The sequence below is a fragment of the Saccopteryx leptura genome, chromosome 3 (assembly GCF_036850995.1).
Source record: "Saccopteryx leptura isolate mSacLep1 chromosome 3, mSacLep1_pri_phased_curated, whole genome shotgun sequence".
Classification (NCBI taxonomy): domain Eukaryota; kingdom Metazoa; phylum Chordata; class Mammalia; order Chiroptera; family Emballonuridae; genus Saccopteryx; species Saccopteryx leptura.
Window position 1 is genome coordinate 309637191 of NC_089505.1, and position 18368 is coordinate 309655558.

The following is an 18368-nucleotide window of genomic DNA, read 5'->3' on the forward strand; positions in this document are numbered from 1 at the left end:
AAATGTGTTCCCTACCTCAGAATATGGCATCAGTAATAGTTATTCCTTCTCTTTAATTATATACATTGAGTCAAATTCTATTTTTCTTCTAAATATATCAGATTCCATTGTCCTTACTGATATCCTAAGCCTGCACTATCATAAAATCTATCAACCAGACTAGTTCCTCCTCCCACTATCCCTTTCCCTTTTTTATTACATTTTTTAAAAGATTTTATTTATTGATTTTACAGGGGGGTGGAAGGGGGGAGATGTATCAATTCAGAGTTGCTTTGCTTTAGTTATTCATTATTTGCTGTTGCATGTGCCTTGACCCAGCAAGCCCTGGGTTTTGAAATGACCACCCCAGTGTTCCAAGTGGATGCTTTATTTACTGTGCCACCACAGGTCAGGCCCTCTCCACTTTCTATTCATTCTCAATATTGAAGTACCATATTTCCCCATGTATAAGACGCACCTTTTTTCGAAAAATTTGGGATCTAAAAACTAGATGGATTTGAGGACGAAGCAATATATGAAGACAGTGGTTCGTCATCAGACACAGATGAAGATAAGCTAATGGATGGGAGTTTTGACAGTGATAAGGAGTTCTATGAATTTTATGATGAATAAAACCTGAGTTCAATAACTTTATGTAATAATTTTTTTTCTTCAAAGTTAGGGCCCCAAAATTAAGGTGCATCTTATACATGGGAGCATCTTATACATAGGGAAATATGGTAGGTCTTTTATAATCTAGTCTCTGTTCTTTCCTATCTTCCACATCTTTCACACTCTACTCGTTGATGATCCAGTCATACAAATCATTCTAGAAATTCAATGCTGTCCTGACTTTTCTTTTATTCAGTATTCCACCTCCCTACTGTACCCCTATACCAAGCTAGCTTCTATTAATCCTGCATTTCAATTTAGCTATCACCACCTTCAAGAAGTCTTTCCTGATCAATCAAAATTAGGACTGTTTACTATGATTTCCCCTATCTAGCACATTAAAAGTATTCAAACCCTCTTAATGTGGGTGAGCACTTGGGTTGGATAAATGGAGAGAGGTGCATAATAACATAGTTCTCACCTTTGACGGTTAAAAAGGAATGTTGTCAATAATTACTATAGTTTGTATAATCAGACTAGAGACTACAAATGGCTTCCCTTTATAAACTGCTATCGTTTAACTGCTATTGTTTCTATTTGGCTCAAAGAAATGTACAGATAACCTTTTAAAATATATGCTAGGCCTGACCTGTGGTGGCGCAGTGGATAAAGCGTCGACCTGGAAATGCTGAGGTCGCCGGTTCGAAACCCTGGGCTTGCCTGGTCAAGGCACATATGGGAGTTGATGCTTCCAGCTCCTCCCCCCTTCTCTCTCTCTGTCTCTCTCTCCTCTCTGTCTCTCTCTCCTCTCTAAAAATGAATAAATAAAATAAAAAAATATTTAAAAAAAAAAAAATATATGCTAGGTACACCTTCTCAGCATATGAAAATATTTTAAATCTGATAAAAAATATTTTTTTTTAATGTACCAAACTACTTACCTCCTCCGCTGCACTTTAATCACCTAAAAGCAAAAACTCTTATTTGATTTATCACACTGATCCCAGCACCTAGGACAGTATATGAGATATAACTATTGCTCAATTCATATTTGAATATTAGACAAAAGGCATCTAAACCCCAAGCCAGTACCTGTTCTACACTATCTCAATTGTAAGCAAATATATAAGAGGAATTTTGCTTCCATTTATAGGTTAACTGGGTAATTTCAGACATTAAAATGTTCCTCTCATTGAGGACAAATGAGCTAGCTGGACAAATCATTTATTTAAAAGCATCAAAGAACCAAGACACAGACGCACAATCAGGCCAAAAGTTCATTCCTGGAAAAGACTAACAAAAAGGACTGAACTCAGCTCTGGCCGGAGCAAACTCAACTTTGCTCAGTGGATAGAACATAACTCCTATATTCTGAGGTCATAGGCTCAATCCCCAGTCAGGGCACATGTGAGAAGCACCAATGAGTGCACAACAAAATAGAACAATGGGTCAATGCTTCTCTCTCTCTCTCTTCCTCTCCCCTTCCTTTCTCTCAAATCAATGGAAAATTTTAAAAATTAAAAAAAAAAATTTAAAAAGGGTGGGGCTGACATCTAATGGGCCTTATCAAGAAAAGAGAAGGCACATACCACCAGTATCAAGAATGAAAAAGGGGGGTATCACTACAGATATCCTTTTCTTACAGGCATTAAGAAAAGCATAAAAGACCTAATCAGGCAGTAGTGCAGTGAATAGAGCATCGGCCTGGGATGCTGAGGATCCAGGCCCTGAGGTCACTGGCTTCAGTGCGGCCTCACCAGCTTGAGCATGTGGTCACTGGCTTGAGTGTGGGATAATAGACATGACCCCATGGTCACTGGCTCAGCTGGAGTCCCCTCCCCCCCATCAAGGAAAATATGAGAAAGCAATCAATGAACAACTAAGGTGCCACAACTATGAGTTGTTCCTGTCTGTCTGCCCTCCCCTTTAAAAAATAAGTAAAAAGCATAAAAGGCAAAAAAAAAACCTTATAGTTATGAAGGTACAAGAATCTAAGATGGCATCAGAGTAGGTGGAAGTTACACTTACCTTCTCCCAGGACCAAACTGAAATTATAACTAAAATATAAAACAATCAACCTGAGTAACCAACTGAAGACTGGCTGAACAGAAGTCATAACCAAAAATTCAGAGAGGAAACCATATTGAGAATGGAAGAAAGAGAAGGAATGTAAAAAGAGCTGGCCCCATAACCACATGCAGTGGCTGAAAATCTAGAGGGATATCTTGGTTGCATAGGTTCCTCCTAAGGAGCGAGGGATCTCAACCCCAAACTGGGTTTCCCAGCCCAGAGCCGGAAGAGGAGCCCATGTAACATCTGGCTGTGAAAATCTCTGGGGATTCTGTCCACCAGGGACAGAGTCAGCTAGAATCCCAGGTACCCTCTTAAAGGGCCAGCACAAAAAAAATCTCATTTGTAGCACCTTTCCCTGGGCTCTTCAGGAGGGAGGGCAGCTCGGAGAAGAACAGAGAGATGAGGTTGTGAGACTCCATGGAGAGCTGAAGGGACAGCCACCAGGGTCCCAGTGGTTAGTCCCTCTCCCATACCAGAGGTGCCATCTTTCTTGGGTGGGGCATCCCCCTTCATATGCATCAAGCTGGGGGACTGCAATAGCCCCACCCTCCCTGACTCCCCGTTTTTCAGCCCTGTGGAGAAGTCAGGAGGTGCCAGAGACTGAGGTGTGGCTCTGAGGTTGGAGGCATTCCCCCCATCTTCCGCAAGCTGGACCGGCACCAACCTCCAAACAAAAAATCTACTAGACCCACCCTTCCTCTCCCAGTGGTCTGCCCTGCTGAGCTTGAGCTCTCTAGGATGTCTGGGCAGGTTCCTGGACGGTTGTGTAGTTCTAGGAGAGAAGCCATTTTTCCCTCGCATGCACTGTTGCTATAGAGCCCTCCCTTCAGATGGACACATCTTGGTCTGTTTGGGCCTGATAAACTCTGCTGGCTTCCCCCTGATGACTCCCTGAAACCCCACCCCACCACAAAGGTCTGCGGGCACCCAGCATGTGGCATAGCCTTGGTGTATCCCAGGACTTTTGTTTAGTGGACTCAGACCCAGCACTGTCATCAAGTCTGAATCTGTATCAGTGTGTGGAATACCATTCACCCCTACCTGGTGACTCACTAAGAATCTACTTCAGGTAACTTATGTACCACCAGAGGGTCTTTCAGTGACTAAACTTCACAGGTAGATGGCAGGTAGAGGCAGGTGGAGGTGAATCTCAGGGTGCCTTGGGCCTTTTGCTGGCCTGCCTCTGGGTTTGGTGATGGTATAAACCAGCCTTGGTGCACATCCTGGCCCTTCCCACAAGCTTCCAGGCCCAGAAGAGGCAGTCACAAACTGAGGATCACTTGATAGTTCCCAACAGGTTGCCCAGGGCCAGTTACAGGCAGTATCTAATATTGACTTGCACTGGAGTAGTACCTCCCAAGAGACCTCAGAACCAACAGACCCAGTGACGAGATTCAGACAACATCAGAGCAGAATCCATGCTTGCTTCAACAGCACATATACTAAAATTGGAACGATACAGAGATTAGCATGGCCCCTGCACAAGGATGAAATGCAAATTCATGAAAAGCAGAATCCAATTAGCTCCACAAGTGGCATATCCAAAGGGTGATGTTGGCAGGCACAAGATCTTGCTGAGGCCAATTCCCTTTTTGTGGTCAGCACCTAACAGCAGCTTGTACAATATGGTTGGGGTTGATACTCATATTCAACCGGCCTGAGGATTCACCCAATGCACAAACAGGCCAACACTAATCAGACTCAACTACAACAGAAGGGCTCACATAACCCACACAAGGAGCACCCAGTTCAAGTGATTAGAGACTGCGCCACTGAGTCCTATAGGACACCTAAGGCCATCTTACCAAGATTGGGAGACACAGCAGATCTACCTAATATACAGAAACAAACATAGAGAGGCAGCCAAAATGGGGAGGATGTGGAGAAAAGGGAACTCTCGGGGCCTGTTAGTGGGAATGCAGATTGGTGTAGCCAGTGGAAAGGAATACAGAATTACCTCAAAAAATTAAAAATGGCCCTGGCTGGTGGTGCAGTGAATAGAGCACTGCCCCAGCATGCTGACGTCACCAGCTTGAGCACATGGTCACTGGCTCAAGCCAAGGGTCAATGGCCCGACCCCAAGGTCACCAGCTCAATCTCAAGACTGCAAGCTTGATCCAGAGAGCACCAGCTCAACCCCTCAAGGTCGCCAGTTTGGGCCCTGGCCAGGGCACATATGAGAAACAATCAATGGCACAACTAGGTGAAATGAGTTGATGCTTCTCTCTTCCTTTCTCTTTCTCTCTCCTTCCTTCCCTCTCTCCTTCCCTCCTCTCTAAAACAAAAAATGTTAAACTGGAACTGCCTTATGACCCAGTGACTTCATTTCTCGGTAAACATCAAAAAAAAATCTGAAACACTAATTCAAAAATATATATGCATGCCTATGTTCACTGCAGCATTACTTATAATAGCCAAGCTAAAGAAGCAACCCCAGTGCCCATAAATATATGAGTACATAAAAAAACCTTGGGCCTGACCAGGTGGTGGCGCAGCGGATAGAGCGTTGGACTGGGATGCGGAGGACCCAGGTTCGAGACCAACAAGGTCACCAACTTGAGCGCGGGCTCATCTGGTTTGAGCAAAAGCTCACCAGCTTGGACCCAAGGTCACTGGCTTGAGCAAGAGGTTACTCAGTCTGCTGAAGGCCTACGGTCAAGGCACATATGAGAAAGCAATCAATGAACAACTAAGGTGTCGCAATGCGCAACGAAAAACTAATGATTGATGCTTCTCATTTCTCTGTTCCTGTCTGTCTGTCCCTATCTATCCCTCTCTCTGACTCTCTCTCTGACTCTCTCTCTCTGCCTCTGTAAAAAAAAACAAAAAAAACCCTTGGTGCATACATATAATGTAATATTACTAGGTCATAAAAAATAAAATCTTACCATTTGCTACAGCATGAATGGACATAGAGGGTATTATGCTAAGTGAGATAAGTCAGTCAGAGAACAACAAATACTATATGATTTAATTTATATGTTATAGCTAAAGAATATAAGCAAACAAATAAAACAGAAATTTACAAGTACTGAGAAGAGACTGATGGCTATGAGAATAGAGGGAGGTTGGGGGAAAGGGTGAAAAAGGTAAAGGTAATGACTGGTAGTTATAAAATAGTCATGGGATGTAAAGAACAGCAGTTAAGTAGTCAATAATATTGTAATAACCTTGTATGGTGCCACGTGGGTACTGGAAATATCAGAGTGACCACTTCGTAAAGTATATAATTGTCTAACCGCTATGCTGTACACCTCAAACTAATACAGAATAACACTAAATGTAAACTTTAAATTAAAATAAAATTAAATAAAAAATAAGTTAAAATGGGTGATAGAAGGGAGTGTAAAGGAGTTTTCTGGAGTGCAAACAACTATTCCTTAACTTTGGTAGTCATTACATAGAAGTTTGCTTTGTGATGTTATTGTGCTGTACATTTAATTGTGCATTTTTCTGTTTTACATTGTGTTTTACTTCAGAATAAAAAAGATTTTTAAAAAGGTTCTAACAACCCATACGCATTTTGTTTCTTTGATTCTGCAGGACTATGCATATAACTTCTAAAAACTTTATAATGGTATAGGCTTATAGTCTGTACTCTAGCATAGGCTATAAAAAATAGTAAATTATTAATACTTTTTGTGGGCAGGAGTGGTTGACAGAGAAGAAAAACTAATACTAAATGAGAAATAGATCAACTCTGAAAACTGACTTTTCCTCCACAAATACCTTGAAAATATATCTAGTGTAGTTAGACCCATTACAGTTTAGAGCAATCAAAAAAAAAAAGATAATATAAAATACAGTAGTCCCTCCTTATTCATGATTTTGCTTTCTGGGACTTGTTACCCACAGTCAACTGTGCTTTGAGAACATTAAATGAAGAATTCCAGAAATAAACAATTCCTAAGTTTTAAATTATGCACCCTTCTGAGTAGTGTGATATAATCTTGCACTGACCCATTCCATCCCAGGAGAGTCATAAATCATCCCTTTGTCCAGTGGTATCCCATGCTATATCCACTACCCATCCAATTGCCATGGTATCCTAGAGCTTGTGTTCAAGTAACCTTAACAGTAGCCTAATGCTACATCACAATGTCTTCATGATTCAGCTGTCATCTCATCACGCAAGCACTGTATCATTTCACATCACAAGAAGAAGGGTAAGTATGGTACAATATGATATTTTGAGAGAAGCTACATTCATGTAAATTCCATTACAGTATATTGTTATAATTGTTCTATTATTAGCTGTTGTTGTTAATCTCTTATTGTGCTTACTTTATAAGTTAAACTTTACCACAGGTATGTATGTATAGGAAAAAAGATAGTACCTATAGGGTTCAGTGCTATCTGTGGTTTTAGGCATCTATGGGGTAAGGATCTTAGAACTTTCCCTCAAGGATTAGGGGGAATTACTGCAATACTACTTACAACTAATGCAATGTAGATTTTTTAGGTAGTCACAATAATTTAAGTCAGTATAGTTTCACAATAACTCTGTTGGCAGCAATGACAGTTGTCATTAAATTTAAGTGCCAGAAACTTGAAAAGCTAAACTACACTGGGTCTTATTTTTAAAAGGTATTTGGGAACTATTCAAAGAAATGACCATTTAATTATATTCACAATGAGAGAGGAATGTGATCATTTTCTAGGGAAGTCTAAGAAGCTTAACAGACCATTCTTAATTATTCAGTAGGCTAAATTATTAGAATGAAATTTCCTGTTCTCAGACTAATAAGAGATTAGATACACCGTATCAGTGCATCACAAATGACAGTCTACATTCTGGTGTCAAACAATGAAAGAAAAATAAGGACAATAAAGTTAAAAACAAAAACTTATTCAAAAAGTTAGCCCTGGCCGGTTGGCTCAGTGGTAGAGCGTCAGCCTGGCGTGCAGGAGTCCAGGGTTCGATTCCTGGCCAGGGCACACAGGAGAAGCGTCCATCTGCTTCTCCACCCCACCTCCTCTCCTTCCTCTCTGTCTCTCTCTTCCCCTCCCGCAGCCAAGGCTCCATCAGAGCAAACATGCCGGGTGGATCCTGATAGGGCACATGCGGGAGTCTGTCTGACTGCCTCCCAGTTTCCAACTTGAGAAAAATACAAAAAAAAAAAAAAAAAGATTGAAAAAAAAAAATTTTAAAAATTAAAATAAAATAAAAAAGTTATCAACCCTATGTCGATACCCTATGCTACTCTCTGGAATTAAACTTGAAATTCAAGTCTAGTGGCCACTGCTACATATCAGTGCGGTTGAGACTTTAGGTCACCACATTTCACCATACTGTAAAACAATGATACAGTATTCAACCTATGGGTAAATTTATTGGCAATAATTTAGAATTGGTATTCTCTACTATTCATGCAAAATTAGGCACACTGAGGCCCTGGCCGGTTGGCTCAGTGGTGGAGCGTAGGCCTGGCGTGAGGAAGTCCCAGGTTCGATTCCCAGCCAGGGCACACAGGAGAAGCGCCCATCTGCTTCTCCACCCCTCCCCCTCTCCTTCCTCTCTGTCTCTCTCTTCCCCTCCTGCAGCCAAGGCTCCATTGGAGCAAAGTTGGCCCAGGCGCTGAGGATGGCTATGTGGCCTGTGCCTCAGGTGCTAGAGTGGCTCTGGTTGCAAGAGAGCGACGCCCCAGAGGGGCAGAGCATCGCCCCCTGGTGGGCGTGCTGGGTGGATCCCGGTCGGGCGCATACGGGAGTCTGTCTGACTGCCTCCCCTTTTCCAGCCTCAGAAAAATACAAAATAAATAAATAAATTAATTAATTAAGTACACTGATAAAATCTCACACCACCTAGTATAGAATATGACACACAATGTCATTTTTCAGTGCCCAAATGAATAAATCTCATGACCTATACTACATCTTTCAACAAAAATCTGTTTAGATAAGTCTAAGAACACAAGCTAATTAAAACTTGATGAAAATTCTTTCAAGTTAATGTTTTCAGATATGAAACTAAACTCCTGAAGAACATTTTCTGTAACATTTTTACAGGTCAATTTTCTCTCTATGAAATAAAAGAGATTAAAGGTAGTTATATTTCCACTCGAACTGAAGGTCTAACAATTTCAGGTAAGAATCTCTGAACTCTAACCTTACAGTGAATGATATCAGTATTTTCTTCTTAAAGTAGTATTTTTATTTTAAGCATTCCCATGCAAGTGAATGTAGTACTCTGGCATCATTTTTTTTTTTTTAAAGAGAACTATTTATTTATTTATTTATTTATTTATTTATTTTACAGAGACAGAGAGTCAGAGAGAGGGATAGATAGGGACAGACAGACAGGAACAGAGAGAGATGAGAAGCATCAATCATCAGTTTTTCGTTGCAACACCTTAGTTGTTCATTGATTGCTTTCTCATATGTGCCTTGACCGCGGGCCTTCAGCAGACTGAGTAACCCCTTGCTCAAGCCAGCGACCTTGGGTCCTAAGCTGGTGAGCTTTTTGCTCAAGCCAGATGAGCAGCGCTGAAGCTGGTGACCTCAGAGTCTCGAACCTGGGTCCTCTGTGTCCCGGTCCAACACTCTATCCACTGCGCCACCTCCTGGTCAGGCTTTTTTTTTTTTTTTTTTAATTTAGTGAGGAGGGGAGCAGAGAGACAGACTCCCACATGCGCCTGGACCGGAATCTACCTGGCAAGCCTACTAGGGAGCAATGCTCTGCTCATCTGGTAGGTTGCTCCATTGATAGGCAACCAAGCTCTTTTTAGCACCTGAGGTGGAGGCCATGGAGCCATCCTCAGTACCTGGGGCCAAGTTGCTTCAATTGAGCCATGGCAGCAGGAGTGGGAGGGGGGAGAGAAGTGAGAAGGGGAGGGGTGGAGAAGCAGATGGGTGCTTTTCCTGTATGTCCTGACCAGATTCGAACCCAGGACATCTACATGCCAGGCTGATGCTCTACTACTGAGCCAACCAGCCAGGGTCACTGGCATCAATTTTAAATCTTTTAAAAAGACTGTTTAAATATTGTAAGTGACCCTGGATATCAGTAGAAATAAACACACATACTATTTAGAAGTCAATAATATTTTGCAGTGACTAAAAGTGCTGTGCTTGGCTCCAGTCAAGTGATGAAAATTTACTATCAAGGTGAAAATTTACTACAAATGTATTCTCTCTCCTGAATATTAGGTGTGTAAAAACTGTCTTACTGGCAAGACTCACTACATTATGCCTTTACAAATTAAAATGTCTGGTTTTTAAAAGCTGATAAGGATATTTGCCATTACTGAAGCATTATTTGTAAAAGAACCTCTAAAGGCAGATTAAGGGTCCATCAATAAGAAAATAATTAAATTCAGTATATCTACCCATTCAAGTTTATAGCCATTAAAACAAAAAGATAAAGCTATACATGATAAAATGTTAAATAAAGAAGTCACAAGCTAACATATACACGTGATTCCATTTTTTCAAAAGTAAGTCATAGAAATAGTGGTAAAATAGATATTTTAGATATACACACCAAGAAAAAGATTTGAGAAGATACTAAAGCTTAATGTTGGCTCAGACTGAGGCTTTGTGATGGAATCCTCCACTTTTTCTTTTTCACACTTATATACTTCTAAACGGTTTATAATGGTTTTTAACAAAATAAAATACAGCAACAAAAATGATATACTACTTCATGTAATTTTTAAAGACTAATAATTTTTTAAACTAAGTAAATGAAATATAATTAAGTGGAGATGTAAAAATTATTCAAACTTTAGACAATATGAATAAAATTAGCAATATATACTTGGGGGAAACACTAAATTTACTAATTTCAGACATTATGAATTATAATTTTTGTCAGATCTTAATGCTTTTAATAATTTAATTTAGGCCCTGGCCAGTTGGCTCAGTGGTAGAGCGTCGGCCTGGCGTGCAGGAGTCCCGGGTTCAATTCCCGGCCAGGGCACACAGGAGAAGCGCCCATCTGCTTCTCCACCCTTCCCCCTCTCCTTCCTCTCTGTCTCTCTCTTCCCCTCCTGCAGCCAAGGCTCCACTGGAGCAAAGTTGGCCCAGGCGCTGAGGATGGCTATGTGGCCTCTGCCTCAGGCGCTAGAATGGCTCTGGTTACAACAGAGCAACGCCCCAGATGGGCAGAGCATCGCCCCCTGGTGGGCATGCCGGTGGATCCCAGTTGGGCGCAAGCGGGAGTCTGTCTGACTGCCTCCTCGTTTCCAACTTCGGAAAAAATCCAAAAAAAAAAAAAAATAGTTTAAATTAAGTCACTTTTTAAAAAATTAAATAAACTTAACCTCATCCCAAGCAATAATATCTATGTAATCAAGGCTTGCTATTTCAGAATATTTTTCTCAATACACTTTAAAAATCTTAACCATAAGTTGCACTCTCTGAGTTCAAACAGATTGGGATTAAAAGAGATATCTTGGCTAAAGTAAATACAAAGTCGATTCCTGTTCCACCTAAAATCATCTCTCTAGGATACTAGCTTATTACCCTAATGTAAGTACACATTATATATCACATTAATACTTACAGTATACTGCCTGACCTGTGGTGGCGCAGTGGATCAAGTGTCGACCTGGAATGCTGAGGTCGCTGGTTCAAAACCCTGGGCTTGCCTGGTCAAGGCACATATGAGAGTTGATGCTTCCTGCTCCTCCCCCCCTTCTCTCTCTCTCTCTCTCTCTCTCTCTCTCTCTCTCTCTGTGTCTCTTCTCTTTAAAAAAATGAATAAAATAAAAAGAAACATACAATTGCTCACTTATAGAAAAAATCTGTGTAAAAAAAAATACTTAGAGTATACCTAATAGAATTCTACTTCAAAAAGTCAATAAAATTTTTCTAGAAAATAAACTTAGTTATACTATTTTAAATATTCATGTATTTACACATTAAAAATAAATTAGAATTACTTTTTTCAGTAATGGAGATTTAACTCCCTACTTCTGTGTCTTTTTACATTTTAATGTATAACCAATTCATACTAGTCACATCCAGGAGTATAGTTTGTTAAATAATGTCAACTTATACAATACAATTTATTTGGTAATAATGACTTGCATATTGACTGGCTGGCAACAACTTCAGTATCATTAATAAAGGATTTCAGAGATGGCATGTGCTGGTCCCCAAAACTGCAGTCCTGAGTGCTCTCCTAGCTGATACACATATTTCATTTTATTAGCCATTATGTAGTGTTTAAGAGAGAATACATAAGTGATGGAGAAATCCGTTTGCCACTTGCATATAAAAAATGATTACTATCCTAATGAATATAAAGTTCTTGCAATCAACTAGATCAGAGCCCCATAGAAAAAGGAAAAGAGTAGGCATTTTTTAAGTGGAAACACAAATGGAGAATAAATATGAAAATATGTTTAGTAATCTCATTACTAACCAAACAAATGTTAATTAAAACTGTTATCTCTTTTTTCCCCATCAGACTGGCAAAGATGAAAAGGGAGATGACCCAATATTGGTAAAGGCTTGGACAAAGCACAACCTTTCTGATGGCCAACCTAGCAATATGAACATAAAAGCAGTTTCACTTGTAGAAATTTGTTCTAAAGAAATAATCTGAAAAAAAAATAAAAGTACAAAAAAAAGAGAAAAAAAACAAAAAATCAAAAAGAATCTGACACAAAAAAATTGAAGTAAGCTGTCCTCTTAAGTATTATGAATAACTGTTCAGCCTGACCTGTGGTGGCGCAGTGGATAAAGCGTTGACCTGGAAATGCTGAGGTCGCCGGTTCGAAACCCTGGGCTTGCCTGGTTAAGGCACATATGGGAGTTGATGCTTCCAGCTCCTCCCCCCCCTTCTGTCTCTCCTCTGTCTCTCCCTCTCCAAAATGAATTTAAAAAAAAGAAAAAAAAATAATTGTTCAAAAATTGGAAAAGAAGCCTGACCAGTGATGGCACAGTGAATAAAGCTTTGACTTGGAATGCTGAAGTCGCTTAAAACCTCGGGGCTTGCCGGGTCAAGGCACATAAAAGAAACAACTACTACAAGTTGATAGTTCCCACTCCTTCCCCACCCTTCCCTTTTTCTTTCTTTCTCTCTCTCTTCTATCTGAAAAAAAAAAAAAAGTATATAAAAAGAAAGGACCGTTTTACACACTTGTACCTCATGCATACCAGAGTCTAACCTTGCTTCTAGACTTTTGAATTACTCCCCTACAATAAAAATCCTATATACCGATTTACAGATCTTCTCTACTGGCCTCTGAATAAATGCCACTGATTCTAGTTCCTTAATCCTCTAATAGTGTTGGATGAAGATTCTTAGTAATGTAAGACTGGGGAAATGAGGGATGCAGATGAAAGACTAAGCAAAACTTAACAAAATAATAGTTTAAGTCTAAAAAACAGTGGTTAATACATAATCTAGATTACAAAATACTGTTTATAATCTCATTTTTGTAAAAAAGATACAGAAAGAAAAAGAAAGAAAAAAAAAAAAAGAAAGAACAATGTGTAGAGGCGCATCCATTAAAAAGGTCCAGAACAGGGCTTGGCACTTTTCCTGTTATGGGCCAAATAATAAACATTTTATTTGTGGGTCACAGGGTCTCTGTCACAACTTACTCAACTTTGCCCCTGTAATTAAAAGTAGCAATAGACCACATGGGGTAAAAAAAAATTAACACTTAGGACTTACTGAACTATACTTATATAAGTTGCTCCTAACTTTAAATTCAATTGTAATAACGTTTTACAGTTTCCAAAAAACAAAAATACCTATACTACTATTGTACTCAAGTAAATTTCCAGGCTCCCTCCCTCCTTATTATGGATTTGTATAGCACAATAGAAATAATTCTCCAGTTACATTTACTCCACAATTCTTAGGACATTCAATTATGGTTAAAAGAGCAAGCAAGGACTTTGGCATGACCTGTGGTGGCACAGTGGATAGAGTTGAACCTGGAATGCTGAGGTCGCTGGTTTCAAACCCCTGGGCTTGCCCAGTGCAAGGCACACAGGCAAAGCCAACTACGAATTGATGCTCCTCACTCCTCCTCCACCCCGCCTTTCTCTTTCCTCTCTCTAAAACAGCTGTTCTCAACCTGTGGGTCGTGACCCCGGCAGGGGTAGAAGACCAAAACACAGGGGTCGCCTAAAGCCATCGGATTCTTAAAAAAAAAAGGACTTTGTTTGCAGTGACCAGGATTAGCATACTAAATTCCAGTTATGCCCCCCACATCATTGTGAACCTTCCTAGGCAAACTGCTTAACCTCTCTAAGCCTCTTTCCTTTAAAATGAGACAACTGCCCTGGCCGGTTGGCTCAGTGGTAGAGCATCAGCCTGGCGTGCAGGAGTCCTGGGTTCGATTCCTGGCCAGGGCACAGAGGAGAAGCGCCCATCTGCTTCTCCACCCCTCCCCCTCTCCTTCCTCTCTGTCTTTCTCTTCCCCTTCTGCAACCGAGGCTCCATTGGAGCAAAGTTGGCCAGGGTGCTCAGGATGGCTCTGTGGCCTCTGCCTCAGGCGCTAGAATGGCTCTGGTTGCAACAGAGCAATGCCCCAGATGGGCAGAGCATCGCCCCCTGGTGGGCATGCCAGTGGATCCCGGTTGGGCGCATGCGGGAGTCTGTCTGACTGCCTCCCCGTTTCCAACTTCAGAAAAATACAAAAAAAAAAAAAGAGAGAGATAGCTACTTAACCCAGCTGTTGTTAAACTTAAGTGAAAAGGTGGAAACAATTTCAGAGTGCCTCATTCATATTAAGAGCTCCATAATAGAAATTATCAGTACAGGTATTGATCGACCTAGGACCTATGCAACTTACAACCATTCAACTTTACGACCACAATCGCTAGCCACGACTGCTCCACGTCTGGCAGCACAAGCGTTGCTCAGCTGGACCTACACAGTGCTGGCCAATAAAATATTTCGTACATGTTTATATATTTTGATATGTTTTACAATTGGGAAAATGTTTCCTATGGTATTTTTTACACCTGTATTTTGTATTTTTGTATGCACCTGTATTTTGTAATTTTGTATGTTTTGCAAATATTAAACCAGTTGTACTGGTAATGCAGTGTTCTACTTAACCTGACAAATGTAAAAATAAGAAACAAAATGGTGTAGAGATGATACCAATGGCATAAAATGAATAAAATTATGATATATAACAATAATGAAAGAAAATGAGAAAATATGACTTGAAGATTTTTATAACATCGTTTCACAGTACTGTACATATAGCCTACTCAACTTACGACCAAATCGTGTTACGACAGGTCTGTCAGACCCAACCGTGGTCGTAAGTCGAGCACTAGCTGTACTATTCTTTACCGTTCTAAATTGGATACCTTTGTTTTCACTGATTTTGAAATCCTGCGCAGAGAGTAAACTGCCCACATTCATGCTGTTGCAGAAGGTGGTAAGATTTCCTTCTTTTTCCCTGCTGAGTAGTATTCCATTGTGTACCACAGCTTTTTTATCCACTCATCCACTGATGGACACTTAGGCTGCTCCCAAACCTTGGCTATTGGTGCACTGGGAACGGTTCAGTCCTCCAGGCCCGGGTCCTGAGGTCTGGCTCTGGAAACCTTGGAACTACGGGAAAGCAGCATCCTGGACCCCAGAATAGCGCCCTGGAGAGGCCGCTGCCGCCATGCCTGGGGCCTCGCCCTAGGGATTCGCCTCACCTGCGCTCCCTTAACGTGGGCTTCACTTTACACAACCACTTTAGAAACAAAAGACTGGAAAAGAAGCATGCTCACTGATCACAGCCAGCCGTAGAAATATGTAAATGTGTAAAACAGTTAAAATATGTCCGGGATTTACATCAAATTAACCTGGGGCGGAGGGGCAGGTCACATATTGGTAATTGATGAAACTGGGTGACGGCAGGCCGAGTTCTTTATACTATCCTTTCACGCTCTGCACAGTTTGAAGGGTTCCATAATAAAATGTGTTTTTACATGTCCAAAGGTCGATCATCTCTTTGGGGCTTAATACAAATCCTGGTCATGGTCAGGAAGTTCTGGAAGGCTAAAGTTAAACCGCAACACACGCCAGGTGAGGCTAGTTCAACTCCCAGGCGGACCAGAAGCGTGCCCCTCCCGCAGCCGGAATCCCCGCGGCCCGCCCGCCGGGTCCCGGGAAAGAGCGCCACACCCCGGGGAGTCGCTGCGAGCGGCGGCCCTCCGACCCCGCCGCCTGGCTGCCGGCGCGCCAACGGTGGGCTCCGACGGCCGCGGAGGGGGCAGACAGGGCGGTGAACGGGTGCGTGGGTGAGGCCCAGCCTTCAGGGCAATTCCGCCGACTTCCCTCCGCTCCGCCAAAGCTCCAATCCCGCCCCGGCTGCCCGAGCACCTCCCCGCCTCGCTTCAGCCGCGGCGCAGCTACCCAACCCGCCAACGGAGACAGCCGGTCTCCCCGCAAGCCCGAACCCGGCTCCTTCAGCTCCTGCCCTGACAGTTGTTCGAGTTTCCCACTGCCGTGAGGCCCGGGAACGCCACCTCCATCCCACGCCAAACGCTTCCCCGAGTCCCCAGCCCCAGTTACCTCAGCCGCGAGGCAGCGAGGTGTCTTCCTCACCTACTCCGGCTTCCAGCTTGGCGGTCCCGAGACGTTGGTGCCAATCACCCAATATCCCCAACCCGCGGCCAGACTGACCAATCAACGGCTTCCTCCGACCTGGAGGCGGGCCCAGAGCCGAGAGCAAAGGCTAGAGGACCGCCCACGTGCCGGTGGCAGTCTTTCGTCGCCAATGTGCGCACGCGCGGGGCTCGGTGTGGTTCGTGTGCTTTCTCTTGGAACTTGCTTTGTGGCTGCCCAGCTCCGTCCTGGGAAGTACTTTTTTGTTTGTAAACGTAAGGCCCTAGGTGTGCAGGACGACCCACATTCTGAATGTAGCCTAAAGTGTGTATTATCTTGAAAGAAGCTATGAGTTTTAAGCCCTTATTAACCTAACATATGTTGAACCCTTTCATCCCACGCAGTGCACACTGATGTTCACACAGCAGATCTTTTGCATAGGAGGACCTCACATCTGGATGCGTTTGTATTTAGGGGGAGAGAGGGTTCGGGGTCGTACAAAGTGCCTGATGAGGATTTTACTTTACTGTCTTAAGTTCCAGCATCTGTTTACTTTGATTCATTGGGACACGTGCTTTTTAATAGTTTACTAGTGTAGGACACACTGGATTTCAAAAAATTTTGTCATGAAAATATGATAATTATGTTTATAGTTAACATTTATAGCATAGTCATGTATGAAGACCTGATAAAAAATTCATATGTAGGTGAGAAATCTATCAGTATTTCTCCATGGCGTTTCAAGAGGCTGTTGCTGATTGGCTGCCTCACTTACCGCCCATTGTAATTGTCCCAGAGGTCACTGGGCAGGCACCAGAGCTCTGGTGTTGTGATACCGGTTGCCCAAGTCCCCCTGGCGAAGGCTTCCCTTCTTCAGCAAAAGCATTAATTCATTTACTCAGTAAGGGCTTTTGGGGGCCAACTATAACTACAAAAATTTAAAGCCTTGAACCAAACCCTCCGTGAGCCTACAGGCTAACAGGGAGATAGAAATACAATTTAACATATGTCACCAAACGTTATCATGAAGGTATGGAGGGAGCCTGGAAGCTAAGCCTGCGTGGGGGCTCAGGGCACACATCACAAAGGAGTGAGTGCCAGGTCTAGGCATTGGGTGTACTTGTTGCTACTGGGGTGTCATTGAATCTATTCTCTCAGCAGACAGAGCTAGAAAATACATTACCAAATCGTTTTATCATTCTTTGTTTATGTTTCTGTGACAGACAGCCTCTATGATGGCCGCCAAAGATCCCTGCTTCTAGTATTCATGCCCTTATGTAATCCCCTCTCCTTGAGGATGGGTTGGACCTAGCGATTTCCTTCTGAGGAATAGCAAGTATGATAGGATGTCATTCTAAGATTAGGTTACAAAAATAACTGTGGCTATTTAAAAAAAAAATTTTTTTATTGATTGATTTTACAGGAGGGGTGGGTGTGGGTGACAAGAAGTAGTTGCTTTATTCTAGCTGTTCATTGGTTGCTTGTTGAAGTGCCTTGACTGGGCAAGTCCAGGGTTTTGAACCAGTGACCTCAGCATTCCAGGTCAGCACTCTATCCACTGCGCCACCACAGGTCAGGCATGACTTTTATTTTATTTTTTTAAAGATTTTATTTGTTTTAGAGAGGGGGAGGGGGCAGAGAAGAGGAGCAGGAAGCATCAATTCATAGTTGATTTAAACTATGTACCTTGACCCCACAAGCTTAGGGTTTCAAACCAGGACCTCAGCATTTCAGAAAGGTAGACACTTCATCCACTGCGCCACCACAGGTCAGGCAAAGGATTTTGGATTTCATCTTGCTTGTTCTCTTTTAGTCTTTCCTTCACTTGCTCTGGCATATGCCAGCCATCATATTGTGAGCTACCCATTGGAGAGGCCTACCCAGCAAGGAACTGGGGGAGGCCTCTGGCCAATAGCCAACAAAGAACTAAGACCCTATGTCCACCAGTCTGTGAGAAATTAAATCCTGCTAACAACCATGTGAGTGAAGTTGGAAAAAGATCTTCTCCCGTGCCTGACCTGTGGTGGCGCAGCGGGATAAAGCATCAACCTGGAACACTGAGGTCGCTGGTTCGAAACCCTGGGCTTGCCTGGTCAAGGCACATATGGGAGTTGATGCTTCCTGCTCCCCCCCTTCTCTTTCGCCCCCTCTCCTCTCTGAAAAAAAATTGAATAAATAAAGT

At 42.3% G+C, this 18368-nt stretch overlaps 1 protein-coding gene and 1 non-coding gene across 2 annotated transcripts in view; one reads left to right on the top strand and one right to left on the bottom strand.

Moving 5' to 3' along the window:
- The window catches only part of MTFR1 (mitochondrial fission regulator 1), a 77287-nt gene extending 61051 nt beyond the window's left edge, over window positions 1–16236 (bottom strand). The window contains exon 1 of the mRNA XM_066378964.1: window positions 16154–16236. The gene's annotated coding sequence lies outside the window, so the exon portion shown is untranslated. The remainder of the gene's footprint in view (window positions 1–16153) is intronic.
- LOC136401960 (U6 spliceosomal RNA) lies at window positions 4083–4186 on the top strand. The gene has a single exon (XR_010750881.1). It is a non-coding gene; the product is annotated as a U6 spliceosomal RNA (small nuclear RNA).
- Window positions 16237–18368: the final 2132 nt, after the last annotated feature.